Here is an 11,267-nt window from a genome sequence, read left to right as displayed (position 1 = left end):
CAAAAGCCTCACCGATCTTGTCCATATCTCAGTCCCCTGCCCCACAAAAGTTGCCACAATCTTGACTTTCATAGAAATCACTTCCTTGTGTGTCTTTATTATTTTTATCACCAATGCAGAATTCCTAGACACTTCAGTTTAGACTTGTCTATTGTAAAAATTTCATGTGTTCCTAAACCTCCTTTAATCTACAACCCCTCACCTCACCTGCCATATCCTTCCTTTCATTACAATGTCTATTGAAAAAGCTGGGTCATTTGCCCTGTAGGGTTTCCCACAGCTTGCACACTGGTGGTGCAATTCTGCACTTGCTGCAAACGGGTAGCGTGATCCCAAGGCTTGATCAAGAATCGGGGGGCTTCCCTGGTGGCGCAGTGGTTGAGAGTCTGCCTGCCAATGCAGGGGACACGGGTTCGAGCCCTGGTCTGGGAGGATCCCACGTGCCGTGGAGCAACTGGTCCCATGAGCCACAATTACTGAGCCTGCGCGTCTGGAGCCTGTGCTCCGCAACAAGAGAGGCTGCGATAGCGAGAGGCCCGTGCACCGCGATGAAGAGTGGCCCCGGCTTGCCGCAACTAGAGAAAGCCCTCGCACAGAAACGAAGACCCAACACAGCCATAAATTAATTAATTAATTAATTTAAAAAAAGAATCAGGTTCAATTCCTTTGGGTGGAACACAGGTTGTGTCTTATTTATTTATTTTTTCCATCGGGAGGCACATGACAACTGGCTGTCTCTCTTTTTGTGACATTAGCACTCTTGATACTCAACACCTAGATCTATTAACCCACTAGTGGTGCATAATGGTGATACCCTAATTCTAAAATTTAATGTTCCTTTGCTGACTGGAATACTTTTATAAAGAGGCAATCCCCCTCCTCTACTAGTTGATTACCCACTGGTGCAGTTTACAGAGAAAACGCAGGTGAAATGCTAGATTCTTTCCCTCTATTTACCAGTTTTCAAAATAATGAGTTGGTTCCCTATCATACTTTGAATGTGATCGTTTAGTGTTTTAAGAAATATCTGGACTTCCCTGGCGGTCCAGCGGTTAAGTCTCTGCCCATCCAATGCATGGGGCATGGGTTCGATCCCTGGTCAAGGAAGTTCTGAAGGCCGTACATCATGGCCAAAAAAAAAAAAAAAAAATCTTATTAGCTACTGTGGATGGAAAGATGGTATCTTTCCAAGTTTTTTGTTTTTGTCTGATGCTTTTGGGTACAAATTCAAAGCACTCTTTCTATTAGCTGAGGTAGCAAATGTGGGTATTGTTTATTTCACCTTTTGGCTCTGGTGAGCCTTCAGTAGACAGATCTGGAAAAAAAAAAAAAGATCCAGGTGCCAATGTCTCTAGTGGTCCCACTGTTGAAAACTCATCCTGGGAGGAACCAGGTTTACTCTCCAAATTCATGTACTAATAACTTACTGAGTGCCTGCTTAGCTCTGGACCCTGGGAATATCTGGTAGAATAAGACCATATAACTGTTCTCAGTGGGGAAACAAGACCAAAAAGACAATTAGTTTCAATATGATGTGGTGAGCGCTGTGACAGAGGCACACGCCAAACATTATAAGAGCAGCTAAGAAGAGCACCTGCTTGCTGGGTGGGGGAGGTGTGGGGAGCAGGGGTCCAGGGGTGACTTCCTGGAAGGGGCAATGATTATGCCGGCTTTGAGGGATGCTCAGGAATTTGCCAAGCAAACTAGTCAAGGAATGGCATCCTGGACAGAGGCAACAGCCTGTACAAAGTCATGATCTGATTAGGGAATGGAAATGGTTCCCTCTTGTTGGAACAAAATACACATGAGGGCAAGTAGGCAGGAGACAGTTATGGGGACTACTGGCTACTGCAGTAAGGACTCCATATTCGAGCCTGAAAATTAAAAGGTTTTGAACAAGGGAGTGACATGAACCATTCTGTATTTTACAAATGCTACTTTGCCGTTATGTCAAGGAAAGCTTGGAGAGAGGTGAGGCTGGTGTTGAGACCGATTAAGAGACTATTAACAAAAACTAAGGGAAAAGAGATGGCAGGAAAACGAAGGCTGCTTTAAACCTAATCCTAAATATGACATCATCATAGTAATACCATGGAGGGCCTACACAGTGACTGAGTCAAGCCAGGCATTGTTCTCAGCGCTCCAGGCTTATCCCTTGGAGTCCTTAAGACAACCCCATGCTGTCTGTGTCCCATGTCACAGACAAAGGCTCTTAGGCAAAAGGAGGCTAGTAATGTTCCCAAGCTAAGAAAGCTCTGCCGGCCGACTGCAGAGTCAGGATTCAAATCCTGGGTATCAGACTCCAAAGTCCTTGCTCCACCACGGCCCATAAAAGCGGACAGACGGACGGACGAAGTCAAGAAGTTCTGCAAGGTTCAGAGGCCCGGACCTGGGAGCCACACAGGCCTCGTACAAAGGCTTGCTCTGAACCCCCATCCAAAATAAAGTGTTACTTGATCTTACCGAGTTTAAACTATAAAATCTCAAAAACTCTTAAACCTGGAGTTTTGCAGCTTATCACAAATAATAAAATAATACCTGTCAGGTGGATGCATGATGTCTAGGCACAAAGAAAGCACAAATGTAAAACTGTGGTTAATATTATTGTGAATATTCAAAAATATTCTCTGTATTCCCCATGGAGGTGATACTCAACAAGGTAGGAAAAATGGGTGGACAGGTGGGAGAAGCAGGAGTGGACAGTACTTAAGGGGCAGCAAATGATCATTTCAGGATGTTTTCAGTGGTGAAAAGCATTTTCAAGGCAGGAACCAGATTTTACTTCTTTTATTTCTGGCAGTTTATGGCAAATAGTTTCTCCAGAATGTATACTGGGGTTATAGATTTAATTCATAATATAATACCAATATGCAGGGGAAAATTCCTTTATTTCACCTGTAACTGATCTGTTTTCCTTATAAGCACCCCCTCCACAGGTGAATAGCAGAAAATATTTTATATTCTTATCCAGCGTAAAGCTTAGTTGGATCTAATAGTTTAATTAATCCTTTCAGGTAATGCTAAGTCTCTCTTTAAAAAAAATAACAATCTCAGTCTTTCACATGGTTTCCTTTTTTCCTCCCGCCTCTCTTCTCCCTTTCCCTAAAACAGCATCCAGGTGTATGCTTCAAATCAGGATAAACCCACTCAACATAAGACTTCCAGGAAGCAGGCGATGAGGCAACAGACTCTTCAGATTCTCCAAAGTACTCCTTCTAAAGGTAGGTCTGGCTCAGGTCCTGTGAGCGTGCTGTTCTTTATTCCCACAGTGTGTGAGGATGCCGCCTTCCGCATCGACGTCTGCTTTGTATGGTGGGATATCAGCCACCACACTAGTTAGCCTTCAAGGCCAGAAGAGAACTAAAGATCTCCCCGACTGATCAATAACACGTACCTGATTAAAGTTTAGACAAGTATGGCTATCATACATTGCAGAAGCTGCCTTTAAAGGTCTGTCAAACCCAGTTATATGTAATTTATCATAAAAGTTTGGAAATAATTTATCTATGGGACAAAGAAGAATAAAGCCTTAGAATGGAAAATAAATGGAAAGGGATAACGTTATGCCTATCAATAAAAAAGATGATTGATTTTGAGGGTTCTGACACTAGTTGTATGTAGGCAGCAAAATGTTCTGCAAGAAAATTAGCTTTAACTAGTTCTTTCCTTGAGGCAGAGCTATATATATGTTCATCTGAAATTAGCAATAAACGTTAAATCACCGAACTCTTAGGTTTGGGTACTGACATTTATAGGATATGGGAAGTCTTTAAGAAATGCTTTATTTCTAAATCAATATCTTGCTTGGTAGTTTCATCTTTTGAAGATGAAAATTGATTTTTCTCAACACTGCAAACAGGCTGCTCCCCTCCCCCATCACTACATAGTGCTAGAAGCACAAGCAAAGCCCCGATGACTGACCATGAGCGGCCTCATGGCTTTGCCATTTCAGCATGTTCCACATAGAGCATGGATAAGGTGACTTTTCCAACATTGCACATTTTAAAAGAATTTTCTTTTTTTATCATTGACAAAAAAAGATAGTCAGATAGTACTTTTGTTACAAGCTGTCATATTTATTTTACCTGAATTTTTTTTTTTCAGGCAGCAAGTGAAAAGGATTGGCTCAGATCTGACTTAAAAATAACTCAGTGTGTTTATTTCTGACAAGCTCATTTCTCTATGAGGACAGAAGGATTAATAGTCATTGGGTAAAGCTTGAAATCTGTTGCTATTTAATTTATGAGTGCTTCAAAAAAAATCAAGCCTAAAGAATAAAAAGCATTTTTCTGTACTATTTCACTTTCACTGGAAGAACTGAGGAAAAACGTTAAACAGAAATGTTGAGGTATGTCCCACAATATGATATGTGGATTTTTTGAATGAGGAAAAAAAAAAAGATCTCCATACAGTTTAAGGAATGTCTCTTCTATCACGACGTTCTGCTGGCTGCTGGGGCACTTGTGAGATTATACTAGGGAAGTTCCATTTCCACTTGGGAGATAGAAAAGCCACCAAAATTACTCTCACCTTAACAGTGAAAAAAAAAGGCAGATAATCTATAAAATCATAACTTTTCTGGAGCCCATCAGAGAGCTGAAGTCACAGGCAAAGAACGACAAATTCCTCCAAGAAAAGACGGGACACACAGACTGTTCTGCCCCAAGGTACGGGAAAACCTGGTAAGAAGAAAGAAGCTTGAATTTTATGAATTTTCAAAGACAGCATGCGAGTTAGCATGACAGTTTAGAATGACTGGGGTACCCAGACATTAGAAGGATCCATACCATCTCACAAGTCACAGTAGGACGATCTTGAACACGACTGAGGGCAGGGGAGAAGAATGAGGGCAGCGGTACAAGTGTCAGGAGGTGACCGGCTGCCACTTGGGACAGCACTTCCCCAGACCATCTCTTATATGAAGCAAATGCTTTAAGTTGCTGTGGGGGATGAGGGCACAAAATCCTCTTGTCCCATGGCAGAGTCAAAGATCCAACACTTTACAGGACAGATAGAAGCAAAAGCTCTCTGCTCCCCGGGGGCGGACAGGCAGGGAACTCACTTGGGCCCCAAATCCTGTACTGATACCAAGCAGACATCTGTAACTGCTAGAAAAGGGGAAGAAAACTCTCCCACTCAGAGTCTGGCTGCTGTGATGAGGGGAGGGGATGGAGGGACAGTAATGCTGAGAAAGCCCTCTACCCAAGGCTCAGGCTCACAAGACCTCCCTAAAATTGGGGATGGATCATGAGAAGTGAGGAACCCTCCCACCACGCATCCAATTCCCATCCCCCACCCCCAACTCTACTGGCCCCACCACATGACTAGCACTTAGTAACAAGCAATCACAGTCTATTCCTGGGGGAAGGACAAGAATGGCCCAGCTGTGCATGAGCTGCTGCAATCTGAGGACGGCGCAGGGATATTAAGAAAAATCCTTCAGCACTGCAAGATGTACTCTAAGCACAAGATTAGAGCAGCCCACCACTGGAGGAATTTGAAGCCCGTGGTGCACTCAGGGTTAACTATAGCAACAGCAAAGCCCAAACCCAACCCAACCTCAGACTGGACTGGCTCAACCACACACAATAATGACCTGAGAAAATAAGAAGTGTGTTCATTTCTGGATCTTAACACTATTTACTTCAGTCTCTTTTGTTCTTCAACTCACAATGTCTGACATTTGATCAAAAATAACAAGGCACATAAAAAAGCAAGAAAAAAGATGACTAAACAAGTCTGTCTTCATTAAGTTCCTGCTTGGGGGAGAGGCCTGTTAGCCAATACCTAAAATGGATTATAACGTAAAACTGTATTAGAAATATTTCAAAGTGTATTAGAAGTATTACATATACAGGGAAATGAGTAATTTTTGCCTAGAGGAGGTGCCAGGGAAATCAAATAAGAGACATTGAGTGAGAATTTGCCATGAGGACAAATGGAAAAAGCATTTCACTAGAGGAAATTGCTGTGCAAAGGCATGGATGGATGAAGAGGACATGAAATATTGGCAAGTTCACAGTTAGGCCAATAGAGCCTTAGGGGAAAATAGTTCTCTCATTGTTTGGTGCTCTCCTCATGGTGTCTGTTAAGGTGCGTCAGTACACAATGCTAATTGTTCTCTGAAAATAGAAAAACAAATTGACTATAGCTGGGGGCGAAGTGACTCCTTAACACAGTGGCCTCTGGAAGAAAGATTCTTGAATACCCTTGAGCTCATTCATAAACTGCTATTGACAAGGTTAGGTTTTCTAGCGACTGGTGATAGCTGATCTTTAATTTTTAAAATACTCTTAAATGAAAATAAACACATTTATAATCATTGAAGCCTACTGAGCATCCCAAAGACAGAAGAGCTTAAAAAAAGGTATATTGGCATAAATTTGAATAAATTTCCTGCATTTCTCTATTCATAGGAAATTATACCAAACATTTTTCCCCTTTCTTTCTCATTGAGCAGTTGAATTAAGAGAAATGTATGGCTTGTGACACTTCTCATTAATGGTAATTAGTTTCTGTATTTGAACAATGTCATCAACACTCACATGTATGTCTTTGTGGGATATAAAAATGATAACCTTTTGGAAATCACCCCAACAAAGCTACACTCTAAGAGCTTTTGAATATAAAGTCTACTGTGGAAATGGTGCAATTGCATGGACCTTTCGATAAAATTGGCTTAAATTCATTTCATTATGAAGTTTAAACTCTCATATATAGTTAGCACAGTTCATTTACAGGCTGCCACGGAGCAGTTTGGGAAGCTGTACAAATGCTATGTCATTCATCTTTACTTCCCTCCCCATCTTCTCTGTGAGGAAATTGACTTCCTCAGTGCAGGTATAGCCACTACGCAGGCTCGGATGGACTGCGGGGGCTCCATGGTTGGGGGCTGCTGCGAAGATTTAAATCTCCCTTGCCGTCACTGATCCCCTTCTTCCCCTCTTTCATCTATCAGTAGATGGGGAGGGACTAGGCACTCCAGATTTTATATTGACCACTCAGCACTCACTCGTTTATTTACACGTTCATTGTAATCCTGCATTTCTTTATCTAAATCTGGGCAGGACAAGCTGGAAATGCAGCCCAGCCAGGACAACAAGGACTACCTGCATACCTTTCCTTCTCAGACAGGCAGGTGTAGGTGTATCCCCAGGGGGTATGCAAAGTGCGCTGAGAGTTCAGGCACTAGGATAGCTGTGGAACATCTTCCTGGATCATTAATTTCCCTCAAATATTTTTGGAGAAAATCTTATTTTTTGAAAATAAATGTCATTAGGTCTTGAATTGGAATACAAATTAGAATTAGAATATGTTTAAGCTAAAATTAAGAAATTGCCTTCACCCTTGCCCCAAGATACTTTCCCAGATCCAGCCGGCTCTCCTGTTCATGCTCTCCTATGAGAAGTACCATAGTGGATACTGTAAGAAGCTCTGACACTTGCTAAGGTGAGTTAATTTGTGAAGTACAGGAATCTGGGGGATGTATTAGCTAATAGGAGGCAGTTCAATGATAGTCATGACGTCATTCTTCAAGAGGTCACAAACATTAAAAAATGGATTAAACAAAAACACAGCTGCCATGAAGTGCCCAACAGAGGAGTTGATGAGGCTAGAATTTCTGCTGAGCCCGGTTTCTCCTGAGTCCAAGAGCCACAGGTCTTCAACAGAATGTATCCAGATATCATTTTCTCAATGTTCTAGGCTCAGCACCGCCACCTTTAAGATGGGCACTCCAGGGAAAAAGACACAGCCCAATAAAAACAACCCAAACAGCAAGAAAAATGTGCTCTTGAGATTTGTTTGCGCTGCCTTGGAGCTCAGGTGTTCTGACACCTGTCTTCCCGCTCTGGGCTGTGATATGGCTTTTCCCCAGGAAGTCAGTTTTCTGACCCCCTGGAAGAGCTCTCAGAGCATCCTCTTGACAGCACTGACCCCTCCCTATAACTAGTACATGATGCTGACTCTCCCCAGTGCAAGATCCCCCTGAACACCTGCTGATCAGATACAGGTCACTGGATTCCAGCTTGCTGTTTCCACAAGAGGATTTACAGTGTGAGGAGACTCTGCTGGCTCTAAAACTCCTCTCTCCCCCTTTTACAATGACTATTTCTGCTCTTCTCTCAGAAGTTGCCCTACTGTGTAAGGGCTACTTGCCCTCTGAGCTATGTGAGTGTTGGGAAGTGCAAAAGACAAAGGAAGGCACAGAGGTCAGAAGCAGGGAGATGCCACACTCACCGCCAGCTTTCCCTTATAGATGAACAGACCTCTAGGATGTTTTCTACAATACAGCTAAACCAACGATCTGTCCTTGTAATTAAAACAAGAGAAAGGGCCGCTTCTATAAATTCTGCATTAAAGGCACACCTTCTAGCAACAATACTGCTACTAAACCTAGTTCAACCATCGATTCCTTAAAGTTTCTCCACATCTCTGGGCCTACTTTGCCTTTGCTCCATCTAACGGAGCTCTACTATTTGTACGTTGTGGGAATTGCTTGCCCTTGAGATAAAGATTCACGAGGTGGTAAAGACAGACAACCATTCAGAGATATCTGCGAAGGACACATATTAGCAGCCTTCCTGTTCATACCCCTAACTTTCTTGCGCTTAGTTCAACAGGCTAGAAAACCACGGAAAGAATTGCTTTTACTGTGAAGCAGCCTTCAGAGACATCCCCAGGCTTTGCGTGCAAGGCCTGATTTAGACTTTCCCCATTCACACTCAGCGTGGGGTGGGGAGAGGGGGTGGGCACCAGTCATGGTGTCTTCCCTTCAATGCTCAGCTCAGTAGACAATAAATAAACCACTTTTCAGAAAATTACCTCTTCCAACATACTAAATGATACCCTGGTGCCCTGTACGTGTTGATTTCTGTCACTGTAAAAATTAATTCATCTCATACTACTTACTTACTACTACAAGAAGTAATCTACTTCTTGAGAGTAATTTTTTTTATAGGATCAAAGCCAATACTTTTCAAAAAGGGGGAATTTCTCTTGTGAACTGCACTACAAATGGAATCTTGAAGCTGGGACATTTTTTCTTTTACTCCAGTTATTATATAGATGACAGTTATGATCTCCTATTTTCGAATAGTTAATGAAAAGGAAACAATGCCAATATCTTGTTGGTGGCTTCTCAAAAGACTTTTGCCCTTTTCTTATTCATTGTGGAAAAAATGAGTTTTTTGATTTGTAAACCAGGACGGACTGGAGGCGAAGGAGAACGGACATTCCGTCAGTGATTCTTGAGCAAACACTGGGAAGCCATCGAGCCAGTCAGAAAGGCAGATCATCTGAGTCCCGGCCAGAATCCATTCATCACTGCTCCGTCTCAAATAAGCTCAGCCACTTGACCTCAGTGTCCGAAAAGAACTTGGCTGGACTTCAGGGACCCATAAGAGATCAGAATTGTTCAACTAGATAGGCATAAAACCTGGGAAATGAATATGCTCCTTGGAGCGTCATCAGTACCAATGGGAAAGACCAGCTGTAGGTTTGGAAGGAAACCCAATCAAACATACACTTCAGGTTCTCTGGAAGGGATAGCCTTTCATCATTCATTCATTCTATAATTAATTCACCAATATTTGTCAAGCATTTATTTTGGGACAGGTACTGTACTAGGCTATGAGACTAGAGATGAGTGAGATAAAGACATTTAGCCGGGCTGCATCATAAAAGAACATTATAGGTCAAAGTGAGAAATTTGGATTTTGGTCTAAGTGCCTTGGAAATCATGAAGGTTTTAGGTAAAGGAGCGATGTAATACGGTTTACATTTTTTTTAACTTTTTTTTTTTTTTGGACGCGCCGCGTGGCTTGCAGGATCTCAGTTCCCCCACCAGAGACTGAACCCAGGCTACGGCAGTGAAAGCCCAGAATCCTAACCACTAGGCCACCAGGGAACTCTCTGGTTTACATTTTAAACTACAGTGGAGAGATGTATGGAAAACAGACTGGAACAAGGGAAGTGGAACTGGTAAGAACTTGTCAAAAGTCCATTGGTTTGGAAGATGCATCTGAGTAACGGATTCAAATAAAGTTTAATAGGAAGGGATAATTTTTCCTTTTTCTTGAAAACCTCAGCAGTTGACTTACTTTTTCTTCCTTCTTCCTTTCCTTCTTTCCTCCCTTCACTCTCTCATTTTGAAATGGGAGGATCTTTAGTGTTTTTGCTGAATATAAGAGAAATAAAAGCTTATCATTAAAAACTGCCAAAATATACCAGTGTAGAAAAGATAATGTAAAAGACTGCCCCTTCGCTGTATCTCATACCAAGAAGATAACCACTGTTTCATGTCTGTATGTCCAGGTTTTCTCCATGAACATATAAGAACACGTAAGCGCTGTGCTGGGCCGGGTACTGATCTGGCAAGATCACAGCTGCAGGAGAACGGACAGTGAGGTACGGAGAGATGGAAGGATCTTGGATTTGACTGATGATGCTTGGCAAGAAGACAAGCTGTCTTGTGAGGATGCTGCGATCCCACTGAATGAACTTCCTGCACCTGAAGAGGACAACAGTGGCACCACAGAAATCTTTTAAAGAACAAGAAATGAAGTGGACCAACTGGGCCTTATAATACCTCCATGGGAACGTTTCCCCCATAGGAAACTGACGTCTGGTTCCTTGTTCATGGACAGATTTTTTTTTTCTTAAAAAGGCAACATCCTGGGTGTTATAAGCTCTGGGTCATGATTCAGGAGGTCTGAACACTGGTTTCATTTTTGCTATCAATTTACAGCTTAACTTTGAGATAGATGCCTAGCATTCCTGATGGTCTGAAAAACAGTTTGTAAAAATGAGTTATGATTACCTATAGGAACCAACAAACTGCTCCAACCCCATCCCTCTGGGTAGGGTAGAGTAGAAATAACACTGAGCTGGAAGATTTCAGGTGAATTACTTTTAGTCTCTGCGCTTAGTTTCTCATGTGTAAAATGAGGAAAGTTGAATGTGAATCCCTTTAATGTCCCATGTTGAAAAGCCTAGGACACTGGGTTATAGGAGATTAAATGAGCACAACATCTTTTCTCTCCTTTGGACCCATAGTGATGGTAGTTTTTTTGTTTGTTTGTTTGTTTTATTATTTTTTGTGTGTGTGTGGTACGCGGGCCTCTCACTGTGTGGCCTCTCCCGTTGCAGAGCACAGGCTCCGGACGTGCAGGCTCAGCGGCCATGGCTCACGGGCCCAGCTGCTCCACGGCATGTGGGATCTTCCCGGACCGGGGCACGAACCCACGTCCCCTGCCTCGGCAGGCGGA

At 42.6% G+C, this 11,267-nt stretch overlaps 1 pseudogene; it reads left to right on the top strand.

Annotated features, from left to right (window-relative positions):
* The first annotated feature begins 3,175 nt into the window (after positions 1–3,175).
* Positions 3,176–10,621, top strand: LOC111163354 (anaphase-promoting complex subunit 13 pseudogene; annotated as a pseudogene).
* Positions 10,622–11,267: the final 646 nt, after the last annotated feature.

The sequence above is a fragment of the Delphinapterus leucas genome, chromosome 12 (assembly GCF_059928025.1).
Source record: "Delphinapterus leucas isolate spDelLeu-1000000601 "Yukka" chromosome 12, BTC_Dleu_Yukka2, whole genome shotgun sequence".
In the NCBI taxonomy this organism is placed as follows: domain Eukaryota; kingdom Metazoa; phylum Chordata; class Mammalia; order Artiodactyla; family Monodontidae; genus Delphinapterus; species Delphinapterus leucas.
The sequence above is the reverse complement of the archived record's forward strand: the minus strand, read 5'-3'. Positions and strand labels throughout refer to the sequence as shown.